The sequence below is a fragment of the Thamnophis elegans genome, chromosome Z (assembly GCF_009769535.1).
Source record: "Thamnophis elegans isolate rThaEle1 chromosome Z, rThaEle1.pri, whole genome shotgun sequence".
Taxonomy (NCBI): domain Eukaryota; kingdom Metazoa; phylum Chordata; class Lepidosauria; order Squamata; family Colubridae; genus Thamnophis; species Thamnophis elegans.
The window spans coordinates 98,411,653-98,426,573 of NC_045558.1; positions in this window are offsets into that span (position 1 = coordinate 98,411,653).

The following is a 14,921-nucleotide window of genomic DNA, read 5'->3' on the forward strand; positions in this document are numbered from 1 at the left end:
GATCAGAACTCCTCTCCCACACAACTTTTAAAGATTATACCGTGTTTCCCCGAAAATACGCCATGTACTACTAATAAGCCCAGGCCTGGTTTTTGAGGTGAGTGTAAATATATGCCCTCCCCTGAAAATAAGCCCTAGTGAAAAGGTGCCATGGCAAATACAGGAGGAAGCCCTTCCCTTCCCCGGCCACCTCAGCGCTTCTCAGCTCTTTAATCGGATCAGTTGAGCCGATCCGGCTACCATTAAAAAAACAGCTGATTTGCGGGTGCTGCTCAGGCTGTGGCCTCCATCAATTACGGCCACAAAAGCAGCAGGACACCAAGTGATGCACCCCACACGCCTTGCGCCGGCCTTCCAAAGGGTACTGTAGCAGCAGTTGTCCACAATTTTTTTTATCATTATCTCATCCCGATCCAGTGAGCCACATGGATTAGAACAAAATTAAGGTAATAAAATTGTGGATAGCTGCTGCTACAGTACCCTTCGGAAGGACAGCTTGAGTCTCCTGCTGCAAAAGTGGCTGCGCCCGAGACTGCTTTTGGAAGAGGAGGCAAAGGAGGCAATCAGCTTCATCTCGCCCTTGCCCTCAGCCCCCCCCCCTTCCGCTGAGCTCAAGCAGAGAAGTGGCTCGCAGGGTTTCAGAAACAAAGTTGAGGCTGACAGGAGTCAGGGCAGAGGGGAATGTCCAGTGCGGCCCCAGCGCTCTTCTTTCCTTGGAAACAGAATCTTGGGAGTGGGAAACGGCATTCCCAGGACGGGTGGGTATGTCAATATGTGTATAAAAACACAAAGCGAGGGAGTCAGCAGCCGTGGATTAAGGAGCTTTGTGAAAAATTACACCTACACGCAAAGTTTGGCAAGGGAGAGAGAAGAGATACTTCCCTCTCTTGGCAGTTTTTTTGCTTAAAAATATTTGAGAATCAGCCAGAGAGAAGGAAGAATGAGCCCTGTGAGGAGATGTTGCCGACACTGCTGCCTGCAGAGACACAGATAGAGCGAAGTTCTTTGAAGACCTCTCCGGCCAGCCCACAAGACTATCTGAAGGTGGAGGGGGAGAGATTTCCTGCACATCGGCAGTGGCGTCTTCTCACAAGGCTTCTTCCGACATCCCTAGTTGTATATATTTCCATGCCTTCCTTTACGGGATGTTGCTTTGCACCTGGGAGAAGCCCTGTGAGGAGACGCCGCTGCCAATGTGCCGGAAATCCCCCCCTGCAGATCATCCTTTCAAAACGTAGTTTCACCAGGATGAAGAGGTGGCTGGAGGCAGTGTTTGCGTCGGGTTGGGGTTTCTTTGCAAGGCAGATGATCTGGGGAGCAAGAGAGTTAGGAAGCCTGGGCTGGCTTGCGTCCGTTTCTCCAGTGAAGCATCTGATTCATTCCCAGGGATGAACGTTTCACCCTTTGTCATCTCTCTGCCCTGGCTTGGAAGCTGCAGAGGAAGCCGGACCATGCCCGGTGAGGTGGGGGGGGAAAGTGAAAGCAAGAGGAGCCACACCTCACTCCACACCTCTCACTTCTCCCCCACTCCACCTGCCACCCGTCTCGCTAAAGAGACAGTGGGGAAGGGAAGCAGCCTGTATTCTGTTAGCATTGGGGTGGGGGTGGGAGGAATTGGGCGGCAATACATGAGACTTGCAGACTACCTGAGACTTGCAGCTCCATCGTGTTCCTCACTGTTTTGTCCAGGGAAGTTGAACTCACAAGATTTTTTTTTTTAAACAGAATGCTTCCCTGGACAAAACAGCGAGAAACACGACGGAGCTGCAAGTCTTGGGTAGAACGCCTGTCTCGCAGCCCAAGTCTTCCCACCCCACCCCAATGCTAACAGAATCCAGGCTGCTTCCCTTCCCCACCGTCTCTTTAGCAAGAGGGGTGGCAGGTGGGGTGGGGGAGAAGTGAGAAGCATGGAGTGAGACATGGCTTCTCTTGTTGTCTCTTCTCCCTCCCCCTCGCTGGGCATGGCAGGTTTCCTCTGCAGCTTCCAAGCCGGGGCAGAGAGGATGCAAAACGCTCATCCCTGGGGATGAATCAGTCGCTTCACTGGAGAAACTGCCCCACATAAACCCAGGCTTCCTAAATCTCTCACTCCCCAGATTGTCCCCCTCACAAAGATAGCCCAACCCAATGCAAGGCAGTGACAGGACATGCAGTCCCATGCTTGCTGCCTCCTGCATCCCCAAAATAATAAGACACCCCCAGATAATAAGACCAAGGCCATATTTCGTGGGTCAAAATAAAATAAGACCCTGTCTTATTTTCAGGGAAACTCGGTAATATGACTTGCATGTGGGTTGTGGTGGGGGAAAAAATACTGTGTTCACTTGTGTTTGTGTGCGAGAAAGAAAGAACAAGTGTTTGTGTGCGTCTATTCCCAATTGATATGCGTTTAGACAAATAGAAAGAAAATTCAGAAATTAAGAGGAAGCCGAAAGGGGGATGCTTGACTAACTAAAAGTGAAACAGTATTAAAACATAAAGCTTTTTCAGAAGTCAAATTATTTTTCATAAACCTCTTAGTGACTAATGTTTAAAACCACTCTTTAAAAAGCCATCAGGATGAGGACCACATATTATGGCATGAAATCTCAAATGTTGATTGTATTCAGGGGCAGACTAGGATGCGTGAAGAGACATTGGTTTGAAGGGTTAATTTTGAAAAGAAAAAGGATCTTGTAGATGGGATACATAATGGAGCAAATGGGTGTTGCTTTCTCATTGCAACCCTGTCCACAGTTGGGTGGATCACTTTCCTCACTGAGTAGGCCTCCCTCATACTTCACAAGTCCAAAGTTCATCAGTGACTATTAGAATTGAGACTTAAAGATCGAGATGCTGAACTTAGAAACAGAGATCTGTAAAATTTCTACTCACATGAAGTGAAGTCGTAGAGAACTAATTCAGGAGAAACGCCTCTTAGATCAAATATGTGTCATATGCCTACTCTGATGTAACTCTTCTACTCGGGTGCAATTGCCTACTCTGGTGTAACTCTTCTACTCGGGTGCAACTGCCTACTCTGGTGTAACTCTTCTACTCGGGTGCAACTGCCTACTCTGGTGTAACTCTTCTACTCGGGTGCAACTGCCTACTCTGGTGTAACTCTTCTACTCGGGTGCAATTGCCTACTCTGGTGTAACTCTTCTACTCGGGTGCAATTGCCTACTCTGGTGTAACTCTTCTACTCGGGTGCAATTGCCTACTCTGGTGTAACTCTTCTACTCGGGTGCAACTGCCTACTCTGGTGTAACTCTTCTACTCGGGTGCAACTGCCTACTCTGGTGTAACTCTTCTACTCTGGTGTAACTCTTCTACTCGGGTGCAACTGCCTACTCTGGTGTAACTCTTCTACTCGGGTGCAACTGCCTACTCTGGTGTAACTCTTCTACTCGGGTGCAACTGCCTACTCTGGTGTAACTCTTCTACTCGGGTGCAACTGCCTACTCTGGTGTAACTCTTCTACTCTGGTGTAACTCTTCTACTCGGGTGCAACTGCCTACTCTGGTGTAACTCTTCTACTCGGGTGCAACTGCCTACTCTGGTGTAACTCTTCTACTCGGGTGCAACTGCCTACTCTGGTGTAACTCTTCTACTCGGGTGCAACTGCCTACTCTGGTGTAACTCTTCTACTCGGGTGCAATTGCCTACTCTGGTGTAACTCTTCTACTCGGGTGCAATTGCCTACTCTGGTGTAACTCTTCTACTCGGGTGCAATTGCCTACTCTGATGTAACTCTTTTGCTCGGGTGCAATTGCCTACTCTGATGTAACTCTTTTGCTCAGATGCAGCTAACCAGGAAAGAGGCTATGATGACACTGAGTGGAGGTGTGGCTGAGGGTGTGGGTCATGGTGATTGGTGATGGTGGGTGGGTGTCATCTGGGTGTAGTTGTCGTTGGAGCTGGGTGGGGTAATGGTATATTTATATGGGTGATGGAGTTAACTTGGTTAGAATTGACTTGGATTTGATTACCTTTGTATCATTGTCATTTAGTGCTGGTTATCATGTAGTTTCTTAGATAGAAATAAATGTTTTTCACCAAACAAACTGAATCTCTGTTTGTAAGCAACATGAACGCCGGAACATGACAGAAAAGTCAGTTCTCACCCCCTATCAGTACTTCACTTCACACAGTTCCTGTTTGGTTTGAATGATATCTGTAGGACCAGAAGCAGCAGCAGTGGTCCTATCTGAGGTCACTCCTTTGGTTGTTCCAACACAGGAGGAGGAAACAGAGGTAGCTGTAAGATGTAAGGAGAGTCCCTTAGTACAGTGGTCCCCAACCCCCGGTCCGCGGACCGGTGCCGGGCCGTGGAGTACCTGGCACCGGGCCGCGCAGCGGCCGGGGGCCATGATCGCTGCAGCGGCCGGGGGACATGATCGCTGCAGCGCAAAGGCTTCTGGGCCGTGCGCAAAGGCTCCAGGGAAGAGAGCCCCGTGCAGGTACGCAATCAATGTGTCGTCGCGAACAACGCCCCCCCACCCCTGCGCGCGCTCAGCGGGCCACGGTAAAATTATCAAAGGCTGACTGGTCCGCGGCGATAAAAAGGTTGGGGACCACTGCCTTAGTAGACCAGACCTCTGCCACTGGGGCTATTCCTACATATCAACCAGTGGTGCCAGAGTGGTGGAAGCGTACAGGGTTAACAACCAGCTCAAAACTACCTGTGCCTTCTCCCCAGGGGAGTCACCTCACTTGGTGGAAAGAAAGGAGGGTGACTGAAGAGGAAGAGGGTGATTGGAGATACTCCACTGCCTTGGATAGCTGGACGATGGATTGTCTAAGGGAGTGGTTTGGGGAGGCTAGCTTCCATGATAGCAGTTCTGGTTATCAAGCTAACAGAGGGGTGGCTGGTCAGATAGCAGGAATACATCACAGCCCCCTTCCCCAGCCTATCCCTCGCTTCCATCTAGCCAGTCCAAAGTTGAGGTTAGGTGCATCCCAGGGATATATCCAGGCCAGTGGTAGGGAGCTGGACCCACAGTTGTCTTCGAGGCTTCCACCCAAACAGCAAAGGGAACCACTAAGTGATGACAGAAGTCAATGTTGGCCGCCACAGGCAGTATCTAGTGGCCATCCAGTCTATACATGGCCAGCTGGAAGTGGACATGGTCAGGCTATAGTGTGGTTTTCCTTCTGGTGTGGGAAACCCGGGCACAGAGCAGTGGACTGCAGCACAATGACCCCAGCCGCAAAGCCTAAGCCAGTCCAGGCAAGTCCAGTTCCACCTAGTCTGGCCCGGAAAACCATGAGGAAAATGCCGGAGAAATCTCAGGGCATTCAGCAAGCTTTCACTGAAAACTCCACACTGGGGGTTGATGACTCTCGAGATCTAGCATATGCAAGTCCTCCAGCGGAAGGGTGCAAAACTGATGAAGAGGGTGAAAATGACTCTATGGTGAGCGGGCCAATAAAACCCTTCTGGGTGCCAGGTTTATACCTAGACATGAATAAATAACTTTGGACCTATCACTCTTTCTCCCATAAGATGCTGGTGCCATTTTATATGGTCTTAATAAACTTAGTGCCAGTTGTACTTTTTGAACATTTTTTTCTCATAGACTAGGAGATGATTTAATTATTTCATTGCATTAGCAGACAAAGATTGCAGAATATTGTATGAAAGATTGTTAAATTGCTTTAATTTAATGAATTGTACTGAACAAAACAACAGCTTTCAAATAGTAAAATTATTCACTGGTATTCTAATAACTGTAAATATGAAAAAGTTGTAAACTATATTCCATGCCTCTTGTCTTACTCCCCATCTTGCAGGCCTTTTCCTTTGTGTCTCAATCCACAATCCAGAGAAGAAGGCGCTACGATTCAAGCTGGCAAGTGGCCGAACCTTTTACCTGCAGCTGTGTCCCTAGCCTAGCACCCAGGAAGATATCTTCGGCCTATGGGTCAAGGTCAGGGGTGGGTTTCTCGCCCCATTCCAACCGGTTCGGTTGGAACGAGGCCGGCGGTGTCCTCACACATGCGCGCGGTGCGCGCATGCATACTAGCGTCTGTGCGATGCTCCAGCTGCTCCTGGAGGATCGCGCAGGCGCTGTATGCGTCCTGCACATGCGTGGAAGCGCAGAACTCGGCAAAACCGGGTAAGGAGCGGGTGAGGGCGCGCGCGGGCGCGCGGGTGCAGGGGGGGCCCTTCGCTGTTCCCGGAAGTTACTTACTTCCGGGTTCGGCGACCAACCGGATCACGGGGACCGCCGCGAACCGGTTGAAACCCACCCCTGGTCAAGGTTGTCAATATGCTGCGACCACTTCAGACTTGAGCAAAAAATCTCAGCGCAAGACCAAACATGAAACCTCCAGGTCAAAGGTGAACTATCTTTCTATTGTTAACTTCTGTTTGTTTTTATATCACTAGCGGAATAGCATGTTATGGAATAATGTATGCAAAGGGGACCATTCCAAGACTTTTGCAGTGCAAGTATTGACAGAGGAAAGGGAAGGAATATAGAAAGCTGCTTTAAGAGGCGTCTTTCCCACACTAACTTAAGGTTGTATGGCTTTGAAAGCATTCCAAAAATGATGTGCAAGTAAGATTTATTTGTTCAGACCTATTAGAGTCCAGCAGGATCCTTAAATGTGGTTAACTGGCTTAGAAACAGTGAAAGCACAGTATATAAAATAAAAAAATGCCATCCCCTGACAACACAAAATCAAATGAGCCATTTGATAGTTTCCATGCTACTCTGGGTTCGCCAGACCTGCTGGCAAAACCAAGTCTTCAGGGCTTTACGAAAGAATATCAAAGCACGGACCAGCCTAATTTCTAAAGGATGATATTCCAAAGGGAGAGTGTTACTACAGAGAAGAACCTTCTTCTGAGTACTGCCAGATGTACCTCCTTGCCTGCTGTAGTGGGTTATCTATGTTTGATACTGGTAACGTAGGGAGGAGATGAATATGCTTTGTATGAGATGCTGTTTTGTGCTGATCGGTATTGCCTTATATTGTATGAGTGGAGTAAGCTGTCCCAATATTTGTTTTGCCTTAGGGTTAATCTCTTTGTCAATTTTACCATCTTCAGATAATGTTGTTCTTCGATATCTGAACTTCGATACTTGCTTTATGTTTATTCCTCCATTGCTATATTTAGGATATGCTTTTTTATTCCAATTGCCATTACATTGGCTTTCTCTTTGCTGATTTTCATATTGTTTTGCATTCTTCATTCATTTGTCTTGCATTCTTGAGCCATAAGATGCTGTTGCAGTTTCTTAGCTATACTTGCTATCAATACCTGATCACTTGCAACAATTAGTTTGCAAGTTTGGCTTGTTTGCTAATGCGATCAAAGTAGATGAAACAATAGCAGTGATAGTACCAGTGGTGGTTTTCAAATTTTTTTAGAACCTATTCTGTAGATGTGGCCTGTTTTGTGGGAGTGATTCAGCGGTCATGTGACCAGATGGAAAATGTGGTGAAACTCACTTAACGATGCTCTTGCTTAGCAACCAAAATTTTGGGCTCAATTATGGTCATGAGTTTTCTTTCTTTCTTTCTTTCTTTCTTTCTTTCTTTCTTTCTTTCTTTCTTTCTCTCTCTCTCACTCTCTCTTTCTTTCTTTCTTTCTTTCATCTCTCTCCCACTTTCTTTTCTTTTTTCTTTTTTCTTTCTTCCTTTCTCTTTCTCTCTCTTTCTCTTTCTGTCTCTCTCTCTGTCTCTCTCCCTCTTGGTGTCTGTCTGTCTGTCTCTCTCTGTGTGGCTCTTTGTCTCCCTCTCCCTCCCACTCTCTCTGTCTCTCTCTGTCATTCTCTCTCTGTGTCTGTCTGTCTGTCTGTCTGTCTCTGTGTGGCTCTTTGTCTCCCTCTCCCTCCCACTCTCTCTGTCTCTCTATGTCATTCCCTCTCTTTGTCTCTCTGTCTGTCTCTCTGTCTCCCTCTCTCTGTGTGTCTCTCTCACCTCCCTCTCCCATCTCTATCTCTCTATCTCTCTCCCCTCCCTTCCTCTCTCTCTGTCACTCTGTGGGTATATGTGTGTGTGTATCTGTCTGTCTCTCACTCACTCATTCACTTAATCACTCTGTGCGTGTATGTGTATGTGTGTCTCTCTCTGTGTGTATCTCTGTCTATCTGTCTGTCTGTCTCTCCCTCCCTCCCAACTTGCGGATGGGCTCCGGACCAGAGGAGCCTCATCCTTCTTTTCAACCAGCCGGTTATCTTCTTTTCAGCCAGGAGATCTTTTTAACCAGGCACTCTTTAACCAGGTGATCTTTGGCTGCTGCAAAGCCCACAGGCACATGCTGCCGTCTTCTCTCTGATAGCCGCCTGGTTAAAAAGGAGGAGGTGGCTCTGCTGGTCTGGAGCCCATCCGGGAAGATGAGTAACGCAAGGGGAATCCCCCCCCTTGGATGGGCTCTGGACCAGTGGCGCCGCCTCCATCTTTTTAACCAGGTAGTTATCTTCTTTTTAGCCAGGCAATCTTTAACCAGGTAATCTTCGGCTGCTGCACAAACCCACGGGCATGTGCCACCCTCTTCTCTCTGATAGCTACCTGGTTAAAAAGAAGGAGGAGGCTCCACTGGTCCAGAGCCCATCCACGGGGGGGGGGGGATCCCACTTGCATTACTCTTGCATGGGCTCCGACCAGCGGAAAAGAAGTGGTGGGGGCTGTCAGGCTGGAAACCCAAGCCCCATTAGCCCTAAAAGCCTCTTCTGGATATCTATTGCAGTCCCGAGGAGCCGAGGAGGGCACGGAGAAGAGCGTGAAGATTCGGGAAGCCGCAAAAGCAGCTGGGAGATGTACGTGGCTTGGTTTAGCCTTCCTGGACATCGCAGCAGCAACCCCAAGTGTGCTGATCTCGGCGTTTTTCACATTGGGGCGTGCTGCAAGAGGGAGGGAATGAAGAGCTTTTCCGGATTGCTGGTGGTGGAGGTGCAGGCCGGTCGCTCCGTGCTCAGCAAAACAAGTCTGGGGAAGTCCTTTGCACCAGCCGGAAAAGGTCTTCAATCACTCCCTCTTGCAGCACGCCCCGATGCGAAAAACGGCGAGATCAACATGCTTGGGGCTGCTGCTGCAACGTCCAGGGAGGCTAAACCAAACCGCACACCTCTCCCAGCACTTTCATGGCTTCCCAAAGTGCCAAGAACCTTTGCGCTCTTCTTCGTGCTCTCATCAGCTCCTCGCGACTGCAACAGACTTCCAGAAGAGCGGGGGGGGGGCGGGGGGAACAGTCGGGCTGGAAACCCAAGCCCCATTAGCCCCAAAAGCCACTGTGTCAGCAAAGAGCTTACTTACCCCCTCAGCATGCAGAAATAGTGAGCCAAGTGCTCTCCATAGGGCTCTTAGAGGCGTGGTGCAGATGGGCGGGGGGTGACAGAACGGATGAGTGGCGACCGGATGGGCGGGCCCCAGGGGGAGCAAACAAGGGGGTGTTCCACCGGTGGAACTGGTTCTAAATGGCACGCTAGATTTGTGGAACCTCTTCTAGCGAACCAGTTAGAACCGGCAGGAACTTACCCCTGGATAGTACATATGCCTGTTTTACTCTGTACATTACCATGAAGGCAATGTTAGGATAATAATAATTTAACAACCGATTCTCTGCCCTAATTATTTCTTCCAACAACCAGTTCACCAAACTGCTCAAAAAGTTAACAACTGGTTCTCCCTATGTGGCGCGAACTGGCTGAATCCTACCACTGCGTGAAGGGTTCTGATGTTTTTTAATTTGTTCTGACTATGCTTCTGCAATCATTATATATGATTCAGGCTACTGCAACAGTCACAGGCTGAATTTGATTGTGCACATCAGTCACTTCTCCTCACTCACTAATCTGCAGAGAATAAGACGGGATTAATTTAGAGGCAGCCCTTTTGTGAAGGGAAGTATGCAGGTGACTCTTCCCTCTAGAATTTCAGATCCCCTGATGAAATAATCCTTATCTAACTCAGTCTTATCTCTTCAAATTGATCTTAGAACGAGCAGGAAGACTCTTTGACTCTTCATGATTAGGATTACAGTTTTTAAGCAGGCCCTCTTACTTCTCCTTTATTAGCTACTTGCTCTCTGGGTTATTATCAGATAGTAACACTTATTATAGCCAAATCATTATAGCTTCACTTGCTAATTTATTAAAATCAAGGCTGCTGTTAGAGGTGGAAAAACTGCCTTCACTGTTTTTACTGCCATTTGGCAGACTACATTATTTTCTCATGCTCCCATGACGGCAGAAATTCCACAAATGCAGCTTTTTCCGGAATGTGAGGCAGTGTGGGGAAAGAGGCATGCACATGATTTGTTGAACATTCCCCTTTCCAGGAACTGTAACATGAGGGTTGGGTTGCCATTTAAGAAAGGATGGGGGTCTTCCTAAATGCTGCCAATGTAACTGGTTGGAGGATTCCAGGATGAAGAAGAATCATCATCACATTTCAGCTGTGAATGTTGCTCTTGGCTGATAAAGACCTTTGTATCCATTTAAGGCACCATGAATACTCATTTCTGAGGGGAAAAGGGTGATCCTACAGTCACCATCTATTTTCCTGTTACTATTCCTTGCTCTTGAATTGCAACTTGATAAGCAGGAAATAAATCAGTTCCAGCTCTTAGCAGTATATTCCGGTGCCAACAATGACAACTTTGCCTCTGCTAAATTTCTGCATATCACTATTGAACTGACAAAACACAGAAACAGCTGTTGTACTGGATGTTTTGGATTATTTCCTACACATTTTGGATAGTTCCTTTATCAAGAATAATTCTATAATGTGAAATGCCAACCTAAAACCTTCTTTCTGCAGAAAAAAAATTTGGTCAGTGTTTTTACATGATAAAGAGTGGTGGGAGCAAGTCTCCATTCACCTATCAGCTAAGTTCAAAATACAATGAAGTTCTTTCATCTCACATCAATAAGCTTCCTTGTTATCCCTGGTGGAAAATGTAGGCAAAAGAAAAGTGAAAAATGAGTTTTAAGCTAACTCTGGAAGCTTTTTAAAAATGTACTGTGAAGCTCAAATCTATCCATTCCTCTTTTTTTATCTTCATTATTTTTCAGATATCTTTCTCCTAATTACCTCAAGTTTCTTCCCACCACGCCAATATATTTCTGCTTCTATTTTGTTTTTTACAAATAACGGAATGTGGCAAATTTATCCAATACACCTTCCTCCTATTTTCCCCACAAGAACAACTCAGTAAGGTGAGTTGGGCTGAGAGAGATGACTGCCTCAGAATCACTCAACTGCCTTTCATGGCTAAGGCGAGACTTGAAATCATGTCACCTGGTGCCTTAACCACTAGAGCAAACTGGAACTTGCTAGTCTTCACTTCCTCACTCCTTCCCTTCTATTATAGTTAAAAAATGCAGCAGTATTTCTTAATAGCTCCTCTGACAGAAGCAGGCATTTAGCAACTTTTTGATGGTTGGATGGAACGTCTTGGTTTATTTTATTTTATTTAGGAGAATAGGTGTTGAGAATTCTGTATCGTGGAGGGATGAACATGAAAGCCTGAATGAAGGCTGATACATCAGTTTATCGCCATCCACCCACTCTCTCTTTCTGTCACGCACACATATACAGAGGACAGGAGGCAAAGCCATTAGAATTATGCTATTTCTGGGACTTCCTGGGGGCGTGGCCTGTTGCCGAGGAGGGCTCCACCGAGCTCCTCAGAGATCTGGTCTGTATATCTAAATAAGATCATAGATAGCACCCCTTTTTGGCTAAGAAAGGGGCAGGGAGTAGCTCTGTAGGCTAGGGTCTATTCGTAAGCCACAGCCTTTTTCTTTTTTTGGCTGTGGATAGAGATTAGATCCAGCCGGAGCGGAGCTTTTATCTCCAGCCAGTTCTTCTCAGCTGCCTTTTTTTTTGGCAGCCCCAGACAGGCTAGCCCCCCCCAGGACAAAACAAAGTTTTTTTCAAGCTAGAATTGATACGGGCGGGTCCCACCCCTGTGAGATTTATGTTTTTATTACTATCTTAAATACCAGCACCATTTGTCTTAGAGACTTCTTTGTCTAAATGGATTTCAAAATGGCGATTTCTCTCCGTGGATGATTGATAGTGGATATACTTAGCCGGTTTTACCTTCCTGCAGACCGCTCCTTAACAAAATAAACTCTTCTTCTTTGGAAACCGAGGGGAGCAAAGCGCTGCTTACTTGTGTATTTATTATGGCACCCAGGTCAAAGAAGCGCCTTGCTACAAATGTGTCTAAAGAATTTAAAGAATTTTTACTGGAACCACAGCCTTTGTCTCCTATGCCTTCTACTGGAGAACTTTTAACACAGGAATATTTCTTTAAAATGTTTAATGATTTTAAACAAGAAATTAAGGAATTTGTATTGGAACTATATGATGATTTAAAGTCTAAAGTTAATCAAATGAAGGCGAACACGTTTGCAGCCGTGTCTGCCCTGTCAGATTATTCTGCTGAAATAGAGAACAAACTGGAAAGTTTGGAGAAGGCTAATTTTAATTTGACTACCAATATTCAAATTTTACAACAAAAAATTAGAGACACTGAACAACAGCTTATGATGATAAATTTTAATAGGAAGGCATTTGCAATAAGAGTCAGAGGATTCCGTGAAAAGGAGCAAGAGAATCTGAAACAGACCTTTGCTGAAGCCTTCAGCCATGCGGTGGGAAGCCCGGGACTTAATTTTGATTGGCAGATTCGGAAAATCTATCGCCAGAACTCATTGATAGCGGAACAGCGACAGCTCCCGAGGGACATAATTATACATTTCTCTACAAAAGAATCTAGAAACGCGATTGTGCAAAAGTTTCATAACAACAGTCTCCGAGTTGATGACCAGGACCTGATTGTCTTCAAAGATATACCTTTCCAGATGTTGAAAGCAAGAAGGGACTACACCTTTTTAACTAAAGAGCTTAGGAGTCAACAGATTCGATACAGATGGGAGGCCCCTGCCGGCATCACGGTTACATTTGAGAATCAAAGATTTCGTCTTAACTCTGTTTCGGAGGCTCAAGATTTCTACTGTAGGACTTTGAAGGCGGGACTTCCTGACTCACTTGGAAGAGAGGAGAGACAAGCGGAAGGAGAAGGCAAGCGGCAGGCCATGTGGCTGCAAGATGGAGGGGGTAGCCTTTCCTCCCTCGGAGAAGCAGAAAAACAGAGATCGAGAATTTAGACATTTCAAAATATTCGCCAAAGTTAAGGACTGAATGGGGGTTTGAGACCTCTCTCCGGTAGAAAAAGCGGACTAATTCTTATCAGAAGGGAAAGCTGGGTGAAACTACTTTGAGCTAGATTTTAAATTAACGTTAGCATAAATTTGATAGTGGTAAACATTAGACAAGCAAGGGATGAGGGTAAAATATATGTGGAATGATTTACGTTGTTTAAAGCTTATTAGAACAGAAAGCCGGTTGGGATTATCTTAAGATAGGTGTAAAAAGAATGCGGAATGATTTATGTTGTTTAAACTTTGTTAGAAGGGACTATTTTAAAACAGAAGGTTAACTGACTCTTGCTGAAAGTATTATTTGAATATGTGGAATGATCCATGCTATTTAACTTTTATTAGAAGGGAAAGTTGGTTGAAATTGCTTTGAGTTAGATTTTAAACAAATGTTAGCATAAATTTGATAGTGGTAAATATCAGACAAGTAAGGGATGAGGGTAAAATGCATGTGGAATGAACTACGTTATTTAAATCCTATTAGAAGAGAAAGTCGGTTGGAATTATCTTAAGATAGAAGTTGATTTCTGTGTAAAGTAATATTTGATCTACGCTGCTTAACTTTACTAAGAAGGGGAAGTTTGGCTAGATTATTTTGAATTACTGTTTGAAAAGGAGGTTAAGAAAGATCATTTACGCTGTTTAAATTTTACTAGAAGGGAAAGCTTGATTACTCTTCTGCAAAGTAATTTGAATATGTGGCATGAACCACGTTGCTTAAATTTTATCGGAAGGGATCATAAGGTTTAGGAAGAGGAACGGGAGAGTCTACAGAAGGTTGGGGTAAATAGCAAAGAAGTAAGAGACGAGAATAAAATATAGATAGAATGATTTATACTATTTAAGCATAGATAAAGATGGGGGGCTGAGATCAACACAAAGAGTGGTTTCTTTTTCTTTCTTTTTTTCTTTTCTCTTTTCTTTTCTCTCTTCTTTTTTTCTGTTTTTCTTTCTTTTGACATATTACTTTTATTTTTTTAATCCATATGTATACAAGATATTTTAGACAGAAGGTAGTGCCAGGTGTGGGCCCTGGGAAGTTGGGAGGATTAGGGATGGGGATTTGTGGGGGGTGGGTGGGGGGGTGTTAACATAGTTTTAATAAGAACAAGAATGTATTTATATACGGTGGTTCTTTTTTTTCTTTTATTTTTTTTTCCTTGGTTCATTTTACTTTTATCAGATCAAACAACACTCGAATAAAGGCATACACCAAGGAGGGAGGTAGAGGGAAAGAAGAGGGAGGAGTAAGGAAGGAGTAAGGGGAATGTAAGGAGGGTGTGTGGGGAATAAGGGGAGAAGGAAGGCTTGAGGGGAAAGGGAAGTAGGAGGGGAGTGTTAGAGGGAGAAAGGAAAGTTGGAGGGGGTAGATGGGGTGTATGGAGGATGGAAGGGTTAGGTGGGGTTGTGAATGATGAGTTGTGTTTCCTTTTTTTTGTTCGTTTTATCTCCCTTTTTTTTTCTTATAGTAAATACCCTGTATATAAGTGATTGCAAATGAAATGTGAAAAATGAATAAAATATATTTAAAAAAAAAAAAAGAATTATGCTATTTCTTAGCAGCTTGTGGCTGAAATTTACAGAGACATTGGGAGACATAAACATGAGATTTGATAGTAGGGATGCTTTGTGAGGCCAATGGTGATCAGAAGCATTAATGGCCAGTTTGCAGCAGAAGAAATAATGGGAAGCCAGGGCATTGCCTCTGCTTTGTTCAGAGACAAACTTTTTTCAGTTTCTGTTCCTTTTCACATC